Raw genomic sequence first — 27,469 nt, forward strand, 5'->3', positions numbered from 1 at the left:
ACTTGAAAAATTCTCTACTGGTCTGAACACACTGATGCAATATTTATGATCGATTCTTATTGCTTCACTGTTGATTGTTTCTAAAGTGTAGCTACACAATGAGATCTGGTCTGGTACTTACAGATTGCTGATTGAAGGTACTTAATGCACACACAGGAAAGAGGAGGCTTGGAAATGGCATTCAGAGATAACCTTAGGTCTGCTGATTTGCTGAAAGAACATCCAGATGTATTCACAGAAATGCAATTTTGGGCAGTTAACATCTTGCTGAATGTACAAGTAATGTCAAGGGCCCTCATTACGACCCTGGCGGAAAGTAACTGACCTGACCGCCATAGCGTAAATAGCTTTTCCGCCATTGCACGACAGAGTAAAGTGCGGCTAATTCTGACCCATCGGGCACGAGCACTACGCCATGGCGGAAGTGCAAAGTCCGCGATGGCGGAAATGTCCCCAAAACGCCCCTCACCGCCGTCGTACGGCGCCCTAGGTGCAATTCCGCCACCCATCATAGCGGTCACCGTAATGAGCGGTAATCGCAAAATACGGTGACCGTAAATATACGGAAACGGAAGTAAAAACATGGGCCCGGAACGGGAAACAGCACGCCGTACACCTATAAAAGCAGAATCCCAACACAACCATCAAAAAACCTACCCTGAGACACATCCCAACCCGTTAGCCACCCTAGTGAAAACAATAAAAATGGGAAAAGTTGCGAAAAAAGCGTGCGACCGCAAGCGGCAGGTCCACTTCTCCCATGAGGAACTCACCGTGCTCACAGAGACCCTCCAGGAGAATGCTGCCGTCGTCTTCTCGACGCAAATGACCAGGACGGCACTTGCGAACAAGAAGGCCATATGGGCCCTGGTGGCACAGCGGGTAAGTGCGGTGGGGACCGCACCCCGCAACCCACAGCAATGCAGAAAGCGATGGGACGACTTGCGGATACGCGTACGGAGCATACTATCAACCAACCGTAACATTGCCACAGCTACCGGGGGAGGATCGGAATCACCCATCAAGTTGACCCCCTGGGAAGAAATCTGTGCCTCCACCATTGGAATGGAGAGTATAGAGGGAGTCGGAGGGATGGAGAAAGGAGTGCAGACATCCGAAGAATCAGGTAGGTGGGCCAAATAAAACAATGCTAAATCCACAATGTCCAATCATGTGAAGTACCATGTGTCCACATAGTGCAACAGAAACACATGTCCAGGAGAACGTCCACATACATTGGCCTGATAGCGCACTTTAAAACTCACATTAAATACATAAATAATTAAAAATCCTAAAAACACCCTCTACACGTGCAGCATGCACACCCTAACTGCAGGCTGCAAAACAACTGCATCCTCAATCCACACAAAAATGAAACCACCTCCAAGGCCCTGACCCAAATCACCCTCAGGTACCACCCCGATGCATGTGATACATTGCCATTCCAATTTCCACAGACCCATAAATAACGCTCGCCCTCCTTTACTCCAACACAGGGTCCGATTCAAACGACGAGCTTCAGGACACCCCTACCAGCACACCTGCAAAGAGGGCCAAGACCAACGGCCAAAGACCCTCCACCTCAGCTGCACGGATCAAGACACGGCAGCAGCACAAATCAAGTGGCAGCACACAGGAGGGGACTTCAACAGGCACCCCAGCAGCCAGCATGCCCACAACAGCAGCACCACAGGTCCCCCCAATGGATGCCACAGAAGGCACTGCTTCTGGTGGCAGCAGCACCATAGGTGACACTGCATTAATGGCAGCATGCTCCGACACAGAAAACGGTGCTGTCGATGTAGGATCCATCCATGACCTGTCTCAATCCCCCTGTTTGTTTCATCCCGTACACCATGAGGATACCACGCAGGGGCACCCACAAGACGACGACTGGCCATCCCCCACAAGCCCTGTGGCAAGGCAACATGAGGTGATCAGCCCCTCTGTGACACCACCGCAAATGGGCATGGCCCAGCAGAGGCAACAGTCCCTCGACCAGGTGATCGTGCAACAGCAGCAACTGGCCACGCTCCTCAAGGAGCATGCTGATCAATGTGGGGGTACTAAGGCAGCCATAGAAACATCAACTGAGACACTTGGGTCAGAAATGGAGAGAAGTACAGAGACACTAAGGGCACAAATGGAGAGAAGCACCGAGAGCCTGAGGGTACAAATGGAGAGAAGCACCGAGAGCCTGAGTGGGGAACTGCATGCGACGTCCAAAGAAGTATGTGCTGAACTTGCCGCTGTGCGCCGTGTGCTCACTGAGCTCTCACAAACCCTTAGGGACATGCATGGACGTGAGCAGGCAGAGACATCATCCGTTGCAAGTTCCGTCCAGGGCAGCCCCCAACGTAGATCTGGGAGGAACCTGCGCTCCACAGGCAGGGGTGCCCCTGATACCCGGAGAGGGGGCTTGCAATAGCGTCTGCCCACTGACAATGAGCATCTTTGGACACTGGTGTTCGGGGGGGAGGTAGGAGGGTGGAGGGGGTGTGTTGGGCTTTCTTGGATGGCGGGTCGATGGGGTGTGTAACATAATTTCACATATGCTATAAACATTTCACAATCATCCAATGAGATGTGTGGACATTGATCTTTGTGTACGAGGCCTTTATAGGCGTACAGTCCATATTGTGCAAGTTCCAGACACACACAGTGCCACAAGTCCCGTGTCCATGTATCAGCCACCAGGCGTGAGTGCTAGAAGCATGAATCTATGATAATCTGACGAATTTCACGGCCCTCCTGTGCCTCGCAGACTCCTTGAGGTGCTGCCACATCCCCACCCTCATCATGACCATCTTCAGGTGCTTGCAGTTCTGCGTCAGGGGGCATGGGCACATTTCTACGTACGCACATGTTGTGTAGCATGACACATGCCATGACCATCTTTGCAACCTTCTCATGGCGGTACAGGTGTGCCCCGCCAGACCTGCTGAGGCAGCGGAAACGAGCCTTCAGTAGGCCGAATGCCTGTTCTATGACTACACGGGTACGTGAGTGGGCATGGTTGTAGTCCTCCTCATGCTGGTTCTGTGGGTTCCGGAGTGGTGTAAGGAGCCATCTCTTCAGTGGATACCCGGCATCACCTGTATGTGGACAATAAAGGATGTTTGTGGAATGACATTGCTATGTACGCATCCCCCCCCCCTTCCTGCCAGGTCATTGCCGCATCACATACCCCACATTATCATGCATGAAATGAGACTCACCGAGTAGCCAGGATCTGTTCCCTGCGTGTCGCTCCATGTAGCGTGGTATTGTAGAGTTCCTCAAGACCATAGAATCATGGGTTGATCCAGGAAATCGGGCACAACAATGTGTAATGATCCTGTTGGAGTCACACACCATTTGTACATTAAGAGAATGATATTGTTTTCGGTTGCGGTACTGGGCCTCCATGGCATGTGGGACAACCAATTCCACATGGGTGCAGTCGATGGCACCAATGCAACCCGGTATGCCGGCAAGTGCATGGAATCCCACTTTTGTGTTCGTAATTTCCTGCTCCGAGCGTGGTAGAGAGATGTAGTCGTCTGCGTGCTTCAGGAGGGCATCGAGCACTTGCAATAGTGTCCGTGACAACAGTGGCTGTGAAATGCCATGCAACTGTCCGACTGTGTGCTGGTAGGTGCCTGTGGCCAGGAAGTGTAGTACAGACACCACCTTCAGTAGGGGTGGGATGGCGGTTGGGCTATCTATCATGCTGGCAAGGTCAGCGTGTGTCATGTCCACAATGGCGGTTATGGTGTCCCGGTCCAAACGGTAGAGGGTGTGGATCTGCTCATCAGTGAGGTTGAACGGATGAGCTCGGAGGCGTGGGATTGCGGGCTGCATGCGTGGTGGTAGTGGCTGTGCTGGTGGGCCTTGCTGGCCCTGCCTTGCCCTCCTCCTGCGTCTCCTCTGTGCGGCCGGTTGTTGTAGTAGTTGGTGTTCGTCTTCTTCTTGAAGTTGGAGTACTTGCAGTGCTATCAGGTCCCCCAGGGCCAACATCGCTAGTCCTGCCGGTAGCATTTTGGAGTGGGTGTGGTTGTGGGAGGGGGTTGGGTGTGCAATTTATGTGTTTTCAGGCAGTATAGCCTCCACCTGTGGTGATTCATTCCACCTGTGCAAGCTGCAATCCCCTTTGGGCGAGCACGTCCCGCACACAACGCTGCAATTCGACGCATGGCATCTTGCTATTACAATTATGTATTTAATCCCGATGGCAGTGGAATATTGGTTCATATGTTCATTCTGCTATGGTCCCATTGTTTCACATACTATCTTTACAGTCGCGAACAAACTTGTGAAGGGTCAGTGGAATGTAGTACTCGATTAACGGTGGACCTTCATGCAGCACTGTACCGAGGTTCACCGACGGGCGGGGCGTCCCATTTGTGAGTGAAGGCAGTTGCCATTTGCACACACTGCCGCACTACATGGATGAATTTGTGATTTCAAGCGGTCACAGATGCCTTTTCGACGTGATGTTGCAAATGAGGAATTCGAAGGACAGCGCTTTCGGTTTTCAGCTAGCGGCGAGGAGACGCCCACAGGTCTGACTGCAGATATAAAGTTCTATTGTTTAATGTCCTTCGGACAGGGGCCATGGCGAGAATGCAATGATTGATATGAATAGTATGGGATGCGCAATAGCGTAGTGGACGATAAGGCAGGACGTTCCCAAATACATGTTACTTCACAACACTAGAATTCCGGGCTGGAGCACAGTGGATTTTGCAGACTGCATTACGCACAGACTCAATGGAAATTTCACATGTTATGTGAGTAAATAATCAGGCATTTTCATACCGGGATGAGGGAATGATGTATGGATGCATGGACAGATGATTTAATTGAGAGTTTACCATGTACATGGCTTTTTGGAATCTATCCACTTCCCCTGCGCTATGTGATGCAGAGCTGCCATAGTGGGACCATCGTCTATCTGCCCTTGTTGAACCCTCCCTGTCTCGACGCGCCTTCAAACACTTGTGTCTATGCACGTTACTAATCCCATCTAATGGATTCTGTTTTAACAGACGCATGCACACAAAGACTCGTTTGTAATAGTGTTTTCACCTCGATTAATATAGTTATGATTCGCAAGTGATTTTTGGGTGGGAATAATCCTTTTGAGTGGGCTAACATGCATATGGCTGTAGATTTAGTGTGATCATTGAAGTGAGTAATTCAAATTAAGTTCTGATGCCCATACCATTCTTTTTCATTTCATTTGGGTGACAGGTATCTCCTCCCCTTTTGCCGCTGCCATCTGTATGCCACTCCTGCAGATGGCTTTTACTCCCGACACCTGCTGCTTCGTGTTAATCAGTGGAGCACCATTACGATCTTATGGGACGATCGCCAATGGGCCACATGCCCTTACGCAGTGCTAGTGGCTAGGAGCAACATATCGACCTTTCAGCTGGACTAGTGCCTACCTAATGGGACGGCCCTGTGGTTCTAGGCGCTTCCATGTTGCCTTTTTGAACGTGAATGTAGCCCCTGTGTACCATGAAGGAACAGGGCGTCACACAAGAAGAAGCTGGTCATTTATTGCGGATGCAGCCCACAATAATGAAATTTATTTTGGAGTTCATGACCTAATAGCTGTATGGGCTTGGTGATTTTGTTGTGCATTACATTTCTATTATGATATTAACCGTGTAGCGTTATTCTTTGCAAGTAATGTAGCATATTCCTATTTGTGGAGCGATGTATTGTGAGAAGATCTGCATTGGGTTCCGGCTTCTGAGTATAGTTGCGTGGTACTGTACTTGGCGCGTTTGCCTACGAAGCCCAGTGAGGTCAGGGATAGGGGCTGCCATTATGACTGTTTTAATGATGTCATGCTCAGGGGCGGGGGATTAGCTTTTGTGTAACAGATGCCGGTCAGCCAGGTGGATTGGTGGAATGATGTGATTATCAGAATATGGCTGGTCACAGGTGCCTGTGTTTGCGTGCGTTTCTTGGAGGGAGACTGAGGTCATGTCCATTGGAATAGCTTCTGTATTCGTGCCATCTGTGCCCTGCAGCTCCCATTGGCCCCTCTTGAGATGGGCCTGGCTGCTCAGTCACTCTGCCAACTTGTGTGGTACATGCTTATGCTGATGGTTGGTTTGTTTACTGGCAAGAGTACAGGGCTGGTGCAGTCTCCCTCAGGTTACTGCTTTGAATGTTGCCTTACACTGGTGTCAAGCGATGGGGGCCTGTTGTTGTTTTGTCTCATATTTCAGTTCATATTGCTGTACTTGAACCTTCACATGCCTGTGCTGCATCAGTACGGCAATGGTGACATGGCAAATATGGATGGCCACTCACAAGGCACTTGGAGCCCCTACATTCATTTGTTCGTTGGCATGCATGGGTGACTTGTACATTTCACTGGTTGCATTGTGTGACTTCATTGCACCTACGAGGAGTTGTGCAATGTGGCCAGGGAGTGGTGTACAGGCACTCAGTAGGGCCATTTACGGTTGGTTCGCGTTGCCGTACTTCTCACCATGGCGGAATGGTACTTTCCGCCATGCTTGATGGCGTTAGGTAAATGTCCGCTAGGGTCAGAATTCGCGTACCGTTGCGCCATGGTGGTAATTACGGTTTCGCATGGCGCGCGTGCGCGTACTTGGTGCAGTTAGCGTTGGCGTTCACTACGGTGTCGCTAATGGCATCGTACTTTACGGTGACGGGTCATAATCGCATCGTTTTACGATTTCCGCCAGGGTCGTAATGAGGGCCAAGGTCTTTGCTATGCTGTTGCCCTATTGGGCCAAACAAGGAGTTGTTTAACATTTGTATTAGAATTTTTATTTACTGCGCTGGAAGATTTTTCTACGTACTTTCAATAGGGGACTATAACATTAGATTGTCCACCTTTTAGATGTCGCCACCAACTCAGAATCCTCTCTTCAGCAGCACAAGGTATTTCTCATCCTGACAAGCGAGCGCAGCAGCTCTTGTCTTGTTGGAGTATACAACAGGAAACTCAAATGCATCCATTTTGAATGAAGTGGTAATTGCACTGATAGGACCACAGTCACTAACGTTTCTGTGAATGGCACGCTTTGTGCAATTTTGATTATTTTGTGTTAAAGGTATAAAAATTGCGTGGGATTTTAGGAAGTTCAAGTTCCCATTCATGGTCACACCGCTAACATTAACCAAGCAGTAATTGTAGTTGCTGTGTATGTGCAATGGGCCAGTGGCGAAGTGTACGAACATAAGTAGTGGAACTATGTTCCCTGCTGGCCTGCACCCGCTCCCCACAAACCCCATCACCACGCCCCCTCCCACACACAATATAAACCCCCAAACATACACACCTGCTGTTTAAGGGAACGTTCAGTGGACTGGGAACTAAAAGAGGCCCTGGAAATAATTACTGGGGACCAAAAGAGGCCCTGGAAATAAAGGTCAAAGTGGCCCCTTATGACGCATTTTCAGCAAGCCCAATGCTTTTCCTATGAGACATTTTGAAAATACCACAGAAAAGAGGCCCAGGGTGCACAGGCCCACCGGGAAATCTCCAGAGTTCCCTATAGGCCAGTCCACCCATGTCAGTGTATTGCAACTTCTTCCTAGACTTTTATTTTAAAACGAAACCATTTCAGAACGGTTTCTTTTTAAAATAAAAGTATAGGAACAGGAAAACCTAATTAAAAAAAGTAGAGGAGCCCTGCTCCTAACCTCTCCCGCTCACTTCAACCACTAGCAATGGCAGCTGACATTACAATTGAACCCTATGGATTCCACCGGGATTTTACAAGTACAAAACACATGCAGAATACATTGGGAACCCCGCCTCTACACCCACTTCAAAATCAGAGTTAAGAGACAGAGGAGGTTTCTGCGCCATCTCCCAAGCTCCTTTCCGGAAATCTCTATGCTTATACATCATGATCTGAGTCATTTTGCACGGGTATCATAATGAGCCTGAACAAAGACTTTTCTGCAATACCTTCAATCTCTTCATATGATGTTAGGAAAGATGTACTCACAGAATTCTACATGACCAATGCAAACATTTGAAATGTGTTGTCCCCTTTCAAAATTAACGCGGGTAGATGTAAGAGGGCCATTCAGTTTATAGCTGACCTTGATGCTTTTGTACATTACAGGGCCTGGGCTAGCGGCCCTGTAGTAATGGTTAAGTTGCTCAACTCAACTACATTTTTTGGTGTTTTATAACTTTGCTCCCCCTGGACGAATCCTCACCAAACTTTGCAAAAAGAAGTATATGGCCCCCTCAGAATGATTCTGTGAAGTCTGGTGCGGTTTCCTTCGGGGGTCGGAGGGGGAAAGTTATGGGGAGAGGCCCAAAATGTGTGGAAATCCTAATAAACGCACTGGAAAAAATGATTCGCTCACACCTACAGGTCAAACCGCTTGGATTGATTTTTACTAAATTTGCACAAGGAACGGAGGCTTGGTCCCGAAAGTATACTTTTAAAAATTTGGTGTAAGCCCGCCAAGCGTTTTTTTTTTAAACGCCCAAAAAGTAGGCAAAAATCAAATTGTGATATCTGGGTCCGGTCCTTGGACTCACTTCCCAATTAGGGGTCCGTGGACACATCTGGACCAATCAGTGACCAGTGTGATGTCCGCCATGTTGGATCCGCGGACAGGGGCAGGTGGGTAAAAAGTCAGGAACACAGATTTGGTGTTTTGTGGTGGTCGAAAGAGGGGCTGGAATATAGTTGACATGGAGCTGTTTTTATAGGTGAAAAAGTGGGTGCAGGTACAGCCCAATCCATGGACACTGCGGTAGTCCACGAACAGCGCAGTGAACAAACATGTTGAACAAACAGTTTGGAAAACGCATCTGGGGTTATTTGATGGCCGAAAGAGGTCCTGGAAAGGGTGGGACAGTGAAAGATGATATGAAGCTGTTTCTTTTGGTGAAAAAGGGGTTTGCAGGTGCTGCTGAGTCCACAGTCAATTGTTGCTGTCCGTGGACATTATATGGATGGCAGGGGGTTCTGGGTGAGTTTTGTTATTTGAAGATGTATTGCACATTCTTGGGGGTATGGCCGGCCATGCCCCCAAAAATCTGGCCACTGGCAATGCATAATATAGTAATATGTGTATAGTAATTAAAGGTACTGCAGGTGGAGTCTACAGTATTTGTAATATGGTGGAGTTATATAATTAAAGTGTATATGGCATTTATGATTGTAGAACAATTGAGGATAGTGCTCGTTAATGTGACGTCTGCCTTTCACATGGTCAACCATTGCATCCTCATTAAACGGTTACATGATTACTTTAGCATTATCGACCAGGCACGTTGCTGGCTGATCTGTTTTCCTCACTAACGGCTCTTATCAGATGCAACTAGGTTGTTTGTACTCCACCACTTCACTGTGTATCTGCAAAGTACCCCAGGATTTTATCATATGATTGTGGTTCTACTGTATATATTTTGTTCCTCTGGCAGACTTGATGTTCTTCTTCTTTTCTCATTTCTAGTTTTATGTAAATGACACACAACTTTCCTTAAAATTCCCTGAACTTATTTATTTTCAGTGTTTTTTATGCCTGATTGTCTGACCGCCATCGAGGCATAGTGTGCGGCTAACAATCTCAGTCTCAATGCCAGTAAAACAACGATCTTTCTTATTGTAGCACCTGTGTTTCTCCTATTCTGTGGCCACTTTCTTTGGGCCCTCTACTCCCATTATCCTGTGAGGCCGAAAACATTGGGGTCATTTTGAAGTCCAGCTCTGTTTAACTCCTTACTTTTTCGAGCTGGTAAAGAAAGCCCATGCTTTTAGCTTGACCTCCTTACAGGCGTTGTACTGTTTTTCACTGTCCCCCAGAAGCTAAAGGTCTGTAGAGCCCTCCTCCTGTATAGGCTGGACTACTGCAACAGCCTGTCCCTTAACCTCCCCTCTGTTGTTTATGATCCTTTCGGCTAATCTAGAATAGGGATGCAAGCGTTAGCCTTGGCGTCAAGACCAGGGATCGTTTTGCTGCAGCCTTAAAATGTGTACATTGGCTTCTGCTAATTGCAAGGAGGAAATTCGAGATCCTTTGTATAATTGACAGTCTTTCTGGAGCCTGGGACAACAATATGTCAAACTTTGTTTACCTAAATACTGCTCTGCAGAGCCCTCTGATGCTGTAACTCCAACACTCTTCTTGTCAAATGCTTTTTTAGAAAAGAGAGGGGTAGGCATGTCTCTCTCTTCGGCCGGTGCCTCTCTTTGGAACAGCCTTCCTGCTCCTCTTATAATTGAGCTGGACTTCCTGAAGTTCTGGAAACTTCTGAAAACTCTGCTTTTATGTTCCTGTTTTACTTAATCCCTTCCCAGCTAACTTATACAACTGCCACTAATACTAGTAGCCTAGTTCCTCATGAACCTCGGAGGTTCCAGGCACTATATCTAGTCGACACCAGTACCCCCCCCCCCTTTCCGCACTGTCCTTGCGGGTCTCCCTCCTGGCGGCTGTGTACCTCACCATTGCGACTGCTCTGCCACGTAAGGTCAGCAATGGTGTTGCACTTGGCATGTGTTGGCACTTTCCTTCTGGGCTGCTATCAGCACTTGGTAACCCGTACTCCCTTTTTCCATGCATCCACTTGTTTTACTGAACAATACATATGGGTATTTATATCAGCAGTGTGTCCAGTTTTTTGGGATACAAACGGGAAATGCATATGCAGAAGATGTGAACAACATTTTTAAGAGGCAGTTGCTGTGTCGAAGTTTAATGTGTTTTTTTAACTGATTGGTGGATTTATGTGTGATTGTAAGCAGGCAATGAGGGAGTGTTACAAACATACCAGTAAAAAGGGTAGAAGGGCTATCTTCTGTGATGGTGTGCATGTGCAATCCGTATTTTTTAATAATGCATGGTGTGGAGAGGGGTGTGCGGAGACCGCAGGTAGTCATGAAGGTCCATGGATTATGGTCCTTATTGCATGCCGGAGAACAGTGTTTGGGATAGAAAAATTGTTCATGTGCTTTTTTCTTTTTCTCCAATATATAATTGTCCCAATAGCATAATATACAATGCTAATGAGAATGTTGGTGAATCTCATTGGGTCTAAATACTTTACTGGAGAATGTTAAGTACTTGGAGCCTATAAACTTATGTTTTTTACTTCTCTTTTTCAACTGTGAAAGGTGGTTTCTAAAGTGAAACTTTTTTGTGTTTTTTTTTATTTTGTATTGTTTTCTCTTTTTTCATCTGCAGGAGAGCCTAGGAAGAGCCTAGGAAGTAAGGTGGGGGGGATAAGAGATGGGACACCAAGCATAGATATGGAGGGGCAGGTGGACAGGGGAAGATGCTGTGCGTGCATTAAATCTAAGGTAGGGGGCAGTATTTCTCATGCTGCTTGATTACAGCCTCAAATCACTTTGAAACTGCTCCCCTCTGTAGCTTGGTGTGTTGCAGTATATACAGAGAACTGTTGTCTTGGAAAGATATGGATCAACAGCCACTTGCATGGCTTGCAAGGTAGTTTGCAGAAATGTGTGCCCACAGAAGTAGGCTGAGTGGTGGCAGTATTGGTTGCCTAGTCATGTGACATTGTAGCAAAAGTCTGCGTTGATGTCAGAGGTCCGCGAACGTCAGCAAATAAAAAAACTGGGGAAATAGTTGGAAAAAGTTTATAGTAGTGTTAAAAATGTTGCTAGGAGGTGGGGAATGGCACAGTTTTAACATCAAACGTTGTGCATCAGCCGAAAATGCTCCTATAATGGGGGTAAGTATACTATTAGGAAGCTGTAGCAAATTAAGGGTGCTCGGGTAAGAACATATGAAATTCAGTGAAAACACTTTGAAAGTCCTTAAGAAAACTATGTTTAACATAGGTTTTATTAGTGCAATTTACCGATAGCGTCCCATATAACATTGTTTTTGATTCAATTTAATAGGTTTTTATTAGTGCAACTTAACCATAATGTCCATTTCACAAAGTGTTTCCCTTAATTTATATATATACAATACTTATACATGGAGCAAGTCACAGACAAAAAAGGATCAGCTAACCCTAGCAGAAGCATTGACAATATTGAAAAAGGAAATCTTCAGAGCCAGAAAATCTGTTCTATGGCTTAAGTGAGATCATCCATCAAACAGCCTGGAAAAATAATGCGGGGTATTCATAACATTAAGAACCGTTATGTCTCTAGACAGGCATCCTCATATTTCTAAACTGATGTGCACACTTTCTGAAGTGCTAGAGGAAGAAAATGTTGATCATGTAAAACACTTCCTTTAAGATTCCTGATCATCTGTATGTCTCCCTTGTCTGCACAGCTTACCATTGCTCTTTAGCTAGGTTCTTGTTAAAAAGAAAAATGCATATTCGGATGCATACATTTAAACCAAGGCAAAGTACAGAAACAATTCTACATTTTTAGTGCTTGGTGACATTTTAGCCCAGGCTGGTGAAGGATCTCTATGTTCTTTATGGTTAAGAGCCTTCTAAGTTAGTGAACAACTTCAACAACCAGAGTCATTCTTCTGAATCTGTCATCATATGACAGCTACTATAGCACTGTGATAGAATGAAAAGGGAGGAAAAGGAGTTTGGCTGTAGGAAGGCCAGCCCTTTTGATGCCAGAGTCCCATGAGCTGCTGGAGAGTCATTGGAAGCACCTTTCCAGGTATGGCAATGCATACAGACCTGCAGTTGACTGAACTGTCCCAGGTGGAGAGGTGGAAGCCACAGGCCTGTAGCTAATATCAGTTCATGACACTAATCATGTGCTGGGCAGAGCAATGTCTTTACAATCAGAGACATCATCAGAATGATAAGACGAGTAGAAGGCCAGTGAAGGGAACCAACCAAGTGAACACTGGACAGATCATCAGGAGTAAGAGGACCAGGCTAGAAGATCTGGTAATGGAGATCACATCCGCAAGAAAGAGAATCTGGGTGGAAAAATAGTGGTGTGATTGTGGACTTTGGATTCGATCATGAACAGCAACTGAGGAGGGCTGATACTGAGAGAAAGTCTGGAGAAGAAGTAGACCAAACAAAACACAGCAGAAATACTGGTAGCCAGACCTAGGAGGGGCTCCAATACCTGGCAGGTTGGATGGATAAATATTGTACAGTGAAAAGTGAAGGCTGAATTTCAAACCCATTTAAAAGAGAGCCATAGTGAGAAATGATAGAGGTCTGAGTATTGTATTTAGTTAGTTTAGTGTAGAATCATTGAGTGGAGAAGGATTACACATTGGGAATTGAAGTCTGAATTTCCAAAACCCACTAAGAAAGATACTAGGCCTCATTACAACTGTGCCGGTCTGGTAACAAAAGTGCCGGTAACGGTGTTACCGGACCGGCACAGTACAACTCTGCGGGCGGGTGCTGTTCCATCGGCCAGGCACAGACCTGGCGGACGGAACGGCACCCGTACGCAGAGGTTCACGGAAGCTTCTGTGTTTCCCATTCCCATTGAATAGGGAATACTTTTGTACCACCGACTTCAGAGATGGCAACCCTAACTTTATAAGTCCAGCCCTTCGATGAATGGAGACTTGTGCTCAATGGTCATGCCTGCGTTAAGCTCAGGCAATGCGTTAAGTTCAGAAGTACTTCTTAGGGAGCAAGAAAAAGTGAGGAGAAGAATTCTCAAGGGGTAAAACAGGTTTCAAGAGGTTTCAAGAGCCAGGAGAGGTTTCTGCTATGGCTAACAAGGCTGTTCCTGACTTTCATAGGGCCTTAGGCAGCAGACACTAGCCAAAGCCAACAGGTAGTCCATGAATAACCTACAAGGTATGAATGCTTTGGATGACCAAAGGGCCACTGGTAAGTGACTTCACTACTCACTACCATTAGGTCAGTTTTGGTCCAGACCTAGCAGGTCTAGAGGACGCCAGAGGTATGATTTCCCACCCTCCGTTCGGCTTCCAGATGCACAGGCTCTGCAGGTGCAGATACAGGTCTGGTATGGGACAGGAGCTGTTACACTTGATTCTGATGATGAACAACGAAAACACTGATTCAGCATGTCTCAGGGCACTGGGAGGAATGCAGCAACATTGCCTTCAGTAACTGTCACTGAAGCATAGTGACAAAATGGGACCAAACTCTTGTGGTATGATACAACCTCCAATGTCATGACGCAAAGTTGAGGGGTTGATGAAATTCGGCAGAAGCGTGCTTTGTTGGATAAGCTAGAATTTCCAAAGTCTTGGGTCAAAAATAAAAATTGTGACGGTCCTGCATGGCAACCAAAGTTGGAGCTGGACAGCCCACTGGATGGCCAGAGACACTTCCCAACAGGCTCACTTGCAGAATTACCATAAAACGCCAAGATGTTTGGCCCCACCACTCCAAGGGTTTGATGCACCCTTCACAGGTCTTGAGAGATGAGGCACAAAGCAGGACTCCACCAGGGCAGCAGTTGGATTCAGGTGCCAGACCTCCTCAAGTGTGTCTCAGAATCGTCCTTTGTTCTGCTAGGTTCCTCAGGGTACTTGGCTCCTTCTTCAGATCTGCAGGAATGAATGCAGGACCCCCTCCTCTTATCCAGAGACCGGTGAGTGCAAGCACCCACTTCACCAATGGAATGTTCTGCACCATGCATGGACACCAGCAGTGGTCCAATCAGGGACAACTGAGGTCTTCATTTTCACATGAACACCAGCCACCGAGACAGTCCCAACGCACTTCCTTACACAGGTGAGCTGCAGAGATCACACTTGATCTGCAGAGGACTGTGAAAGAAGAAGCTTTTACAGGCAAATGAATGCCCAAAAAAAGGAAATCCTGGAACTGCAAGGGCAAGGAGCAGGCAAACTGACAAAATGGCCAAAAGAACAAACAAAAGACCTTGTTGCACATTCATGCTGGACACCAGCCACAGTCAGGAGCCACGCAGTAATTGCAGTTGGGCTTAGTAAAATGTTATACAAATAAAAGAAAAGGCTACTGCTGCCACCAGTCTGTCCTGAAGCACGTTGTGCAATCACCAACAAAAATCCTTATAGGGTGCCTAGGGCCATGAAACACAGAGGCCCCATTGTGCGGTTCTGGAAGGTACTTTGCACAATGATAAAATGTTACCAACAAGTGGCAACAAAGCCGAAAGCCTGAAGGACGTGTCTATTCCCCAAAACAATGAGTGAAAGCCCAGTGTCATGGAGCTGAAAACTGCATTCCACTGTACAAAGTCAAGTCCAGATAAATAAACAAAAGCAACATTTTTGGCGGTCCATGTACTATAAAGGAAGAGTTGTCTCAAGAGAAATCTTTTCTAACACTCTACATTAGTTACCCATTTGAGAATGACTGTAACATGCTCTCCCACTTAATTCTTCTGTGCACCATCCTACTTTGTACCTCTAATGCTCTCAAGAGCTTCACCCCCTTGGGCACCATCTTCACTCCTGAGAGCACTACCTTCCTCTGATCCACTATCATGTTCAAGGTTTTCACCCCTATTGGCACCATTTAAACTCCTGTGAACACTGCCCTCCACTGCACTATTATCACCCTCCAGATATTCATCCATTTGGGCACTGTCTTTGTTCCTCCAAGCCACTACTCTGTTACCTTTAGCACCACCTTCCACCCTATTTGTGAACCAGGTTTTGTCTGCCACTCTCCACCTCCTTGTTTTAGTGACTACATCATCTGTGATAGGCTGTTGAGCCCCTTCAGCATCCCATTTCCAACAATCTCTTGGGCTTCTGCTTGAGCTCTTCTCCTGAGTTCTGGAGCTCCAGCCCCTCTCTGGGCTCCTGCTCCAACCCCTTTCTTGAGCATATGAGTTCCTGTTCAACTCTTCTTCTGACTCCTTTTGGCTTCTTGTGAGTTACTAGGCTCCGACACCAGCCCTTCTCTTGAAATCAAAGGCTCCAGTATGTACCAGCATCTTAGACCTCCCCTCAAGTTCACTTGGTGGTCCTTCAGCAACATCCTGCTCTTTATTCCAACTAGATCTGATTAAGACTGTGTTGTCTATCCAACACAAAGCTCCTCCCTCCAACACCCACTCTGTCAGACTGGGACTTTCGGCATATACAATATTAGGACTACACCCTCTTGAGCAGGCCATTTGTGTGGGCCTGCACCAGCGTGGTCGTTTTTGGAGGGTATGTGATTGTGAGGGCTGAGTTAAATTGTTAAATTCCATTCCACTAGCCGCGGAAGTGAAATCTTTCAAATTTGGATCTGTTTAACCCCAATCCGCCAATCCACCACTTCCGCGTAACAAAAATAACAGTGCAAAGTGCCTTGTGCCATTGCGTGAAACCAGCATAAATCGAAACAAGTTGTGCAAAGGTTCTGGTGCTGCACTGCAAAAAGAGCATGGATCGAAAAGAGCAGCACAAAGTCTCTCATGCTGCTGCGTGAACCTAACACTAATCAAACAAAAACTGCATGAAGTTTCTTGTGCTGCTGCACAAGCCTAGTAGGAATCAAGCAAAAAATGGCGTGAAGTTTCTCGTTCTGCTGTACGAACATAGCTCAGATCGAAAAAAAAACATGCACAAAGTTTCCTGTGTTGCTGCAGGAACTTATCCAGAATCATAAAACCAGGCAGAGTTGGAAAAATAGCACAGAAAGAAAAAAGACCCGCACAAAGTTTCTTGTGTTGCTGTGCGAACCCATCACTAATAGAACAACTGTGTACATTTTCTCTTGGCACTGCACAAAACTAGCAGGGTTTGAAAAAATCCTCACAAAGTTTCCTTTGTTGCTGCACGAAACTGGCGTGGGTTGAAAAAAAGACCTGTGAAGAGTTTCTCTTCTCGCTACACGAAACCAACATCGGAACAAAACAGCACACTCTGAACAAAACCCCCCCAAAAAACGTCAAAATGTTATTGACAGTGGGACCACAATGTTGATTTTGCAGAACGGGCGGGAGGGGATTCCAGTGAGAATTCTGCCCTTTTTTCTACAATGATGGACATTTATCACAACCCTAGTGATTGGATGTGGTGTGCTGAGGCCATCTCTCGTTCTCAAGGCTTGGAGGTTGGGCTTAGCCTTCATAAGACCTCTCTACATTTTGTCATCCTTCTCTATGCTGTTAGCCTGCTTATTTAATTGAGGCTCTTCATTTCACACGGGAAGTTCTTGGAACGAAGCTGTTCCCTCAGAAAAATTGTGAGTGCCTTTGTGACTAACAGGCAGACTCCAAGTGAGTCATGCAAAGTTTGTGTGTATGCCTTAGCGGCCTGCTCACATTTATTAATGAGTGTTGCAGGAGACTTTCAAATGCATCTGTGACTTGCCTGAGAACTTGGGGCGAGCTGTTCTAAAATATTCTCCATGTGGTCCTCCCAGGTCCCTAAAATGAGCACTGCAAGAAGTCTGTGATAGCAGGGGACCCCTAACTTCCACTGTCTGGAGCCCCTGGAAGTTTGCCTCTGAGGCAGCTTCCCTTCTTAGAAAGCCTTGCTATGGTTTCGACCACCTGTAACTAACCCGTGCCTCGGGATGTTGTCAAATTGAGGGTTATCAGGGGATCCTCCACATACTGCACCCATGGCCAACATCTTCTATCTTGGGATCTTGGGGAGATACCAAGTTCCCTTGTTGAACCCTCTAGGGACCCCCAAGAGAAAGCAAGGTACTTTGTCACAAATGTCATACTATCAACTCAAAACTGGAAACACTTCTTCTGAGCACACCCAGGAATTCCTGTGGACAGGCTCTATTGGGTTTCTCTTGCCTACGCATGCTTCGTAACAGACACAGGACTACAATACCACCTCAATAACATATCTCTCAGGGCACGAACTGGACTTGGTCTAAGAAAAGCTGAGACTGTTAGAATCCATTAAATGTAATTGTATGTTAATGGATTTGTTACTCTGAATAAACAATTATGATGATGAATTTGTTCTCATTCAGGTGCTCTCCACATTGGACTTAAGATGTGAAGCCCTTTCATCTGTTGCAACATCACTCTTACACCTGCTCCTGTGGCCGAAACCCACCAGGCCGTGCTTACCCTCCACCGAGTACATGGGGCTCCAAACATCTCCACCAACACTCTCCTAGACAAAGTGAGTAAACACTGGAATGTACCTTAACCAGCACATACCACTAGCATCATTAGAATAAATACAAAAGATGGCAGGGACCCTTCAAACCTGATAAGTACTGATAGCCATTTACTCTGCCCACTAACCTGCTTACCATACTACTCTTCCCACCTTTCACCAAATGCACAGAAATACACAATGCATGCTTATGCCTGGTAGCATTCTACAGCACATCACTAATACCAGTTGAAGCATGGAGAGATCTCTCTGAATAATACTGCAACACTTCTAGCACAAGTACAATCCCCATCTTCTAGAACTACCCACTGTATCATTTTCCGGCAGCGAATCGTGCAGATTACTGACACTTGAGACCACCACTCTAGTTAAAAAGGCACTCCGAGGGTCTACACCAGGCACCACTTAGAAACATACCATAAAAACCTTCAGATTTGAACCTAACTCTTCCTCTACTCACACTGACCTTTCCCCTTAACTTTCATAAACACTCACCAAGAGATTGCTAAAGTCCAAGAAGTTGTAGTAAATATATTAAATTACATGTTTTGTAAGTAATTTATCATTATAACATCTTTTTCTGTGCAGATTTATGACTGATTACATCCGTTTCTAAGCAAGGCAATAATACATGTTAATATTACCCAAGATTGCCAATTTTATGTACAAATGAAGAATTATGTTCAAAATAGCAACCGCGCCAATATTAAATCTTGGTGTAATTATATCTGCTGGCGCAATATTTATTATTTGTTTAATCTCTACAAGAAAATGATTTATGAAAGAGATTTTATCCACAAAGGATAGCTCTCATTGAATCGGGCATTGCTTCATAGCCACAGTTACTTGCCTGTGCTTCTAGCGCTTTTGTCGCGCACACAGTTTTCTGAAGAGTGCGCTCACTGATGTATTTGGGCAGGCTCTGCCACTGATCTATCCGTAAACTGTGTCTCGTGTTGCCCTGTACATCTTCCTGGCGACTCCATGAAATTTTATACAAATTCTTTGGAAAATTATGATGTAAAATGCAGCATTTTGCCCTACAAGATTTCGAAATTCTCCATCTAGAGTTGGCCCAGCACGATCGCACACTGCAATGTGTAACGTCTATGATAAAAATCTAAAGGTGTTTCATCTAAATAAAGGAATGAAAAAGAAGCACGTTAAATTTTCACTAAATACGATTGACGAGAATAGTATTACACCACATAAATTAGCTAAAATTGTTTACATGTTTATGTCTTAAATTCAACAAATATGTCCTCTTCCATTTAAGGAATAGATTTGTCCTCTAAGTTAATATGGAGCTTAGACAGAATTAGGAGGAGGTGTAATAGCCATTAATTGAAGCTAGACGTACGGGCCTCATTACGAGTTTGGCGGCAGCCATGGAGCTATTAGCTCCATGGCTGCCGCCAAACCGGGCTCCTTTACTGGGTTCCCTGAATGGGGAATTGCCTGGCCATTCTGAGTTTGGAGGGCCCGGTAATTCCTCCCTCAGGGAACCCGGGCCTGCACCTTCCCCATTCCCATTTCAGCCCCCATAGGGCTCAATGGGAATGGGAGAGGGAGCTAACAACGGGCTGATTACGACCAGCCCGTTGTTAATTCCCTGGTCCCCTCGCGGGACCCGGTAACAAAGCCTGGTTTTACCAGGTGTCCTTACCGGGTCCCGCGAGCGGACCTCGTAATTTCGCAGAACGGGTTTAACGGGTCCGCCTCCATTAGCGGAGCCCGTTAACCCGTTCTGCAAAGGTTATAATGATGCCCATAGGCAAATCGTAATGTGCTCAACTCGGTACACGGTTTGATTCAGTCAAATACATACTCAAAACATTCATATCCCTTAAGAGCTACCTCGGAAGTCGGAAAAGAAATCCTCTCAGCCAATCATGCAGGATTAGCTGAAAAGTGTTGAAGATTTAGCGGGCCTACAAGGTTTCCCGCCACTAACCAACAGCCTAAAATCATGTTACAACACCTGAAAAAAATGCAGTGGCCTAATATAATCTGCCAAACAGCTTGGTGAGATTTAGTGGATAAATAGAAGGCGTCACATCTCTGGGGAGGTGCCGTGGCCTTAAAAAGGTCGAGCTGACTTCCTGAGTCTCTGTGAGATGTGATTGGCACACTAGGAGAGAGTAGAAGAGGTAGTGCTGTAGCCGCTCAGATAATTTGATATATGCCTTTCCACCGTCTATTTACTGTTTGTCTCATTTTATTTGTACTGTGCTTGTTTTGTGTTGTTCCTTTACAGTCTTACACCCATTTTAGAAACCCTTACTGTTTTAAATGCATGCCCTTACCCTTCCCTCTATCCATCCAAAAAAAGAAAAACATCCTTTGTAAGAACAGATTGTGAAACCCTTTGTGATTGCTTGTTTTTTTTTTAATTCTTTGCCCTGGCCTTTCCCCCTCCCCTCAAAACATAAAATGAAACAAAAAGAACCCCTTGTGGTACTCTTTGTGATTGTTTTGAATACTTTTCCCTCGATTTCCCCCTTCCATTCCAAAAATGTAAAATGAAAAAAGTTGTAAACTGTCATTGCCCACGTCCTTGTAAAAATAAAATATCTTTGGAGCTCCACCCCCCATATACTATGAAAAAAAGAAATAGATCAAATATATATGCTTGGGAGCATACCATCTTTGAATGAGCGGGCGGCTGTGGATATTGGGGTACTTGTAGCCGCACAGCCTGTTGAGAATGAAATTGACCCTTGTCTGGGGACGCAGATGTGGAAGATGTGGAGGATGATTAGGGTAGAGAGCCAGCAAGTGATGGGCAGGAACAGTTAGAGTAGGATGTTGAAATGGTGGAGGCATGACATAGCATCATACATTAATTGTGGGTGCTCCTTCAGGTATTGTGGGAGGAGGTGGCAAGAGAGTTGGCAGATGTGCAGGACGAGAAGGAAGAGGAGCTGGAAAGTCAGAAGGTGGACTACAAGGTGACAGTGACCAAGAGACAACTCGAAGCAGAGCACAGGGAGAATGAGATGGAGGGACATCGGCAAAAGCAACATAAAGATGTGAATGTGGCCCAAAACTGTGAGCAAGGGAAGTCTATTTATTCAAAGCAGTAGAACAAATCTACGGTACGGTTGGGCCTTCATGTATATGTATAAGATTTCTGATAAGGTGTTTCTCCCCTTGATTCTGTATGAAGGAGTGAGCAGCAACCTGTATGAGACCTGAGCTGGGATACTGTATGGGACCCCAAGCCCCCTCGCGCCGTACGCTCCTCAGTACGGGACTTGGACCACATGCATCCAGTAGTGGGGTTGCCCCTTGCCCTTATGTAAAGTTAACCACGGTTGACTGCTACATAGATGGGACTACTGAGCAGGACATGGGGCATCCATCTTTTGTGCCCCCTTTCGACTCCATCTTGGGTAAACAGGCCTCACTGCGATAGTACAGCAAGGCTCAGCTCCCCTTCCACCGCAACAGCCAAGGACAGAGACACACACAAGGCGCGCAAGCAGCTGGCTGGCCCCCACCCTTGCACTCCCCCTGCGAAGGAAAGCTCCGCCCTCCCATTCGCACGCTGAAGTTGGAGAAAGTTGCAACAATCAATATGATACAGTTTTCTTCCTCTGAGATCACTGCCAGCATGAGAACCAGCATGTGAACCAGGATGAGCTAAGCACTTTTTGCTTGTTCGTCCCCATAAACGTGCAAGCCACCCACCCCCATTTAGAGTAATTTATTGCCATCCTGACCCTGCGCTCCCTGTAAGGTATTTCTTTCAAGTGCCAGACCCTCGCCTGCGTTGCGAAACCCACCCAACACACCCACTACTAACCTTAAGCACCTTGCCACAATATATGTTTTTATTTATGCTAATAGGTCTAAAGCTTAGGAGATATGTGAAACACAGCTTGACTCTTTTTACATGCACAATAAAGGTCAAGGCCTCCAATTAAAGCTACAAATGACCCAATTGTACTGACAATAAATACTATGTGTGATTTGTGTAGAAATATGAAAAGAAGTATAAAATGTTTAGATAATTTGTTATTTAGTGTTTTACGAATTCAACATATTAGCTTAGGTATTGGCTACAGTGACCGGACCCTGACCTGCGTGGAGCACAAGATATTTGACGTCCATCATCTCGTCAGCCACTCAGCCAATCAGAAGGAAGAGATGCCACCCACACCTACAGCACCACACCGCCTGGCCAATCGGGTCCATTTAGTATTTTTTGTTAGAGTTACTTTAATTGATATATAGATGGGTGATGATGTAAATGAGAGTGGGCATTTTTTGGGTTATTTCCTAGCTGGAGAAATAAACCATCCTTTGAACTATTGCAGCCGGTTCTCAATGCCTCCTTCCCCGACAGGGGTTGTCTTGGTTATTTTATTTTCTCTTACACGTAGTAAGCCGGGGAAAGGCACCTACAATACTTACACCTTCTGTACACATGTGCAACTGAAACCCATTCGGATAAATGGTGAAGCATATGTAAAGGCCTATTGCAGACCTGCACTGAGGTGAATTTGGCCCTATCCTATGGTAGGTCAGCCCTGATGACTGACAATTGTGCCTAAGAATCTGGTTAAATAAACAGACACCACCTTATTTCATTTGCACTGCTTGAACAGCTTTTTTTTAATTATATAACTGAATGTGTATGAGGGATTCTCTTTATCATATGAGTAACATTACACCTCTGTGCCCCTAGGTTGGCGCATTTTCAGTTAATACATGGAATAAATAAATACTTAAATGACATAATTTCATTACCCTAGATAATAATTAATTTAATAGCCTCAATTCAGTAACCTGGGGAGAGGGGTCTTTGGATGGGTAAGTTTCACACATGAAATAAATACGTAGCTAGGGAGCATGAGTTCATTGACATCTGATAACAAATAATTAAATAGCATCAATTCAGTACTCTGGGAGGATGGGTGTTGGGCGCAATTTCATTTACATCTTGCAATAAATAATAAAATAGCACCAATTCAGTACTCTGGGAGGATGGGTCTTGGGCACAAGTTCATTCACATTTAACAATAAAGAATTAAATAGCATCAATTCAGTAACTTTAAGAGTACTGACCTCCCTTGGCATTTGTAACAATCTGAGCCCACACCAGAATTCATAAACTCCTGGTAGCTGCAGGCTACCACAAAGGCTCAAAACACCTTGGACACATACAAACAAGCACAGTCACGACTAAACCGTGAAATGACCCAACTACTACCCCTTAACCGGTGAGATATGTAGTCTGTTTTAACTGAGCATTCCATTTACCCACAAAAACCACCTATTTGATGATGCCAGAGGCGAGTAGAACAACGGCACCCGGCCTAACTTAACCCAATAGAAAAAAAAAATGGGGTCATGTTTAATTGTGAAACCAGAATGGAATCCGGCAAAACCATGCTTCGGCCTCACCACCTGTCCGCCTCCTACCACGTCACTATTACAATGTAGGAAAGGCACCACCTCACAAAGAAGCTGTGGACAACTTGGATAATGCGCTGTAGAATGAGTGGGCAAGGCTGGCTGCCTATCTTTGATCCTATTCTGTTTTTCCAGGCTCATGCGCAACCAAGCCTTCCCCTGCACAGGGGAAAGGGAGAGAAAAGAAACAACTAGGAGGGACCCAACAAACAAAACCCAGGGCCAACCTGGCCTCTGAAGAAGCCCTCAACGCTTGCTTGAGATGAAACCACCTCAGCAACACATACCTAGCAGATAAAGTTAAAACTAGGCCGCTCCGTGTCCCCTATGATAGGCCTTCCCCAACCTGAGTCAAGCCTGTCTGAGGAACAAAAATAAAACGGTGTTCTCATTACACAGCAAGCGCTGTATAATGTGCCCATTCCCCACACTTTCCCACTCCTACCTCAGCCACACTGCAACATGGAGAGATGGAGGCAAGGATCTCTCCCTCACAGCAGGGCCAGCACTTTCTCAATTGGCTCCCGATTCCTGGCCCTCCTCGCTTTCTCAACCCTGGGAAGGGGATAGCGAGATGCAGGCCCGGAAGGCGAATGGCCACTGGGACGTTCCTCCACATTGAAGGCGTCACCGCCCTCCGTGTTCCCTCTCTTCTCCCTCTCTTGTCTCTCCTCGCCCGAGGATTCCCTCTTGGTTTTATGTCCCCCGAGGACCTTCCACCTGTGTTTACTGCAGGGGAGCTCCAGACAGACATGAGGTGAAATCGCCTCACATATACAGCCGCCACCCCCCCCTGCGGGAGGAGCGTACCATCGCGCTGGGAGGCTCGAAAGCAAGAACAAATCCTTGTCAAGACAAAGAAGCACACATGTCCCATTTGTTATGCCGAAACCCAGAATCAAATGCGTATTTACATATGTGCATTAGATTTCAACGTCATAAAATGAGTAAAATGTTGGCACCAATCCCAATGGTCTATTTTCCTTTTAAAGGATGTCTTTAGCTCGTAATAATCTTTACTCCAGTCCAGATACCAATCAACCACCACAAATAATTCTAGACATAACCTCACATATTTTGCTGATCCCTTCATGTTCCTCTCTATACCAAGAGTGTGTAGCAATTGGGATTTGGGACCAGTCATGGCTCTGATATATAATAGACCTTGTCTCTTCATACCAGTGGCTTTCAAGGAGATGAGGCCCAGCTCAAGACACAATATCTCCATTGGAATATGCTTTGGCAAGCCTAATGTTTTGTTTCCAGAAATGGCCCTCTATTCTTTTTAGCCATGACATATCAGCTATAGTAAGACTTTCTAACCCATATACCATAGCAGGACTAAAGCACTGTTTATGTAATCGCCTAGTTCCATAAAAAGGTGAAGCCACAAGTTTGCCTAGTGAATTCACTTATAAGTACGGTAAGGTGTAATGCCTGTCATGTGTTTATACATTCTTCATAGCCCTCGCAAGCCTCCACCTCCATCCCCAAGTATCTATAGGAGTAGGTGTAGTCAACGTTATTTCCCAACACTGTAAGTCTAGTTCTCCTTATCTGTCTGCCAGCAAACTGGACGATTTAGGTTTTATTTCTGTTCATGCTTAAGGTATTTGCTTCAGCATATTTCCACAACTCTTTTGTTGTTTTAGCTAGACCAGAGAAAGTGTGGCCCAGAACCAAAAGATCGTCCACATAAGCTAGGCATATACAGTGGTGGGTTCCTATTTTTGGAGGTCACCCCTTCGATCTAAGTTAGTAATTGAAAAGGAATGGGGCCAAGGCATTACCCTACTTGACCCCCTCTTGTCATAGAGACTGGGCCTGTCAAAGGCCCCACTGCCATTCAACTTGACCTGGACTGTATTGTCCTCAGGAAATTGCTTGAAAAACTGAAAAATGTAATTTGGATAGCAATAACCTTCTAGTTTTAGTCATAGTTTTCCCTGGTCACTGAATCAAAGGTCGCTTGGAAATCTATGAAAAGATCATAGAGGTCTGGATTTGTTTTTATCGCAGCCCTTTCCTTCAACAAATCCACAGCCTCATGTTGTGAGCAGTAGATGACCCTGATCTGAATCCTGTTTGAAACATTTCAAATACTCCTGTGCCTCTGCCCATTTCTGGAGGTCCTGGGGAATGAATAAGGAAAATGTTTTGGGGCTGTTGTTTAAAATAGACAGTTGTCTATCATTTTCTGATATTGCATGGAAACCTTTTTTATGGACTGGTATCAGAATCGCTGTATGCCAAGATCGCGGAATTCTGCCTGTAGATATAACTTAAGCAAACAGGATTACTAAGATATCAGCCCAGGATTCAGAGTTGTTCTTTAGTACTATACTGGCTAAACCATTCGGGACTAGGGCATTTGATGATTTTAGCCTACCAATTTTAGCGGTTATGTCAGTCTTTTCAATTTGGGGCATATTTTAGTGCTATTAGTTACTATTTTCTCTTGAGCAGAATAGGCCTTCAGATGTTGACAGCATTGGATCCCACTTATAGGGTTGATAGTGGCAATACTTGTATTCCCTTTTGCCTCACTCAACAGCTTCCATATACTACTAGTATTTCGCGACGTGATAGCCCTCGTCATTCTCTGCCGTTCTGCACTTCAGTGTGACATACACCACCACCGAACCCAATGTCCATATTTATTTTTCATTTTCTTCATTCTCACTAGCACATTTTGGAGACCATATCTGCCACTTTTAGATATACACATTTCTTTCCATATTCCACACTTACTATCTTTTATGGTCTTACTGAACTTAATGGTCCTGTTGTCTTCTCTAAATGCGTGCACAGATTTATGGATTGCTATGTTTCTCGTGATTTCCAGTATCCATCCTTCAATACCCTCTGCATCAAGTAGTTTGAGTTTAGCATTTTCTTGTCTTCTCATTTTACCAATAAAGCTACTGACTCTCATATTTTGGTCTTGTCAATGTATTCGATTTCCTGCATGATTAACATCTATTGCCCCGATGTAGTGGTCATAATTATACTTACTGTCCATGGCGAGTGAGATAAAAAAAGTGGCATGGTCACAAAACTTATTTAATGCCATCTTCATGCGTTGCATTGGACAGGGCATTGGTTGATTAACAAATAAATAATCTAAAGTGGCGTTCTTACTCCCAGAGTGCCAAGTATACTTTCCTGGCACTTTTCCCATTGTTTGTCCATTGAGCATGTATAAATCACACTCGTCCATGAAACTAGACCATCTCCTTCCGTTCGTATTCAAGTTTGCCTAGGCCATAATGCTGTTACTCTTTCATACTTCCTGATTTCAGTAATGCAAGTACAATGGCAATTAAAATCTCCCCCCTACCGAAACCAGATCACCATGTTTGCCTTTAGACCAGCTGGCAAGAAGGTCTACCAAGGTTTCAAAGATAGGCTCCGTAGTGGAAGAGCTTGGGGGATCATAGATGTTAACAATCAACATTCAGACCTCTCGTCCAAGGCTCACGCCTACTAACTCTGCTGTTAATATGTAATCTTGGCAATCTACTACATTAATGACTCGTACGGTATATTCATTTTTTATTCCTATCATAAACCTGCCAAAGGGTCTGCCCCTGTGACCCCTTTTGCCATTGTTTGGAAAGTAGTATGCCATCAATCAACAGTTTAGACATCAACTAAGTGTCTTAGATGATGAACACATGGTTTCCCAGCTGTAGAGCTAATGAGTCCCTGGCCCATGAGATGGCCATATCCACGGGTATTGAAGGACCTCAGGGTGAAATCTCAGTGTGTACTAGGCACGGGTATTGGTATGGGCTCAGCCAGCCACTTCAATACCCACTGAATATCCTCCCACTTTGCGATTTTCACTCCTTGAGTCTGATGACTTTTGTGTGGTACTGGGCATATGAAGTTAGTGTTTATGTATTTCATGATTAACATGGTGCCTGGCTTATTAATGTCTGCATCCAGTTCTACTCCCAGAATCAACATCTGCCTTTGTTGACATCGTATCAGCACAGCCAATCACATACCCTACAGTGGACCCTTGTTATTTATGGATTAACACACTGCAAGGGTTCAATGAAATCAAAGT

The sequence above is a fragment of the Ambystoma mexicanum genome, chromosome 4p (genome assembly GCF_040938575.1).
Source record: "Ambystoma mexicanum isolate Mex_15411 chromosome 4p, UKY_AmexF1_1, whole genome shotgun sequence".
Classification (NCBI taxonomy): Eukaryota; Metazoa; Chordata; class Amphibia; order Caudata; family Ambystomatidae; genus Ambystoma; species Ambystoma mexicanum.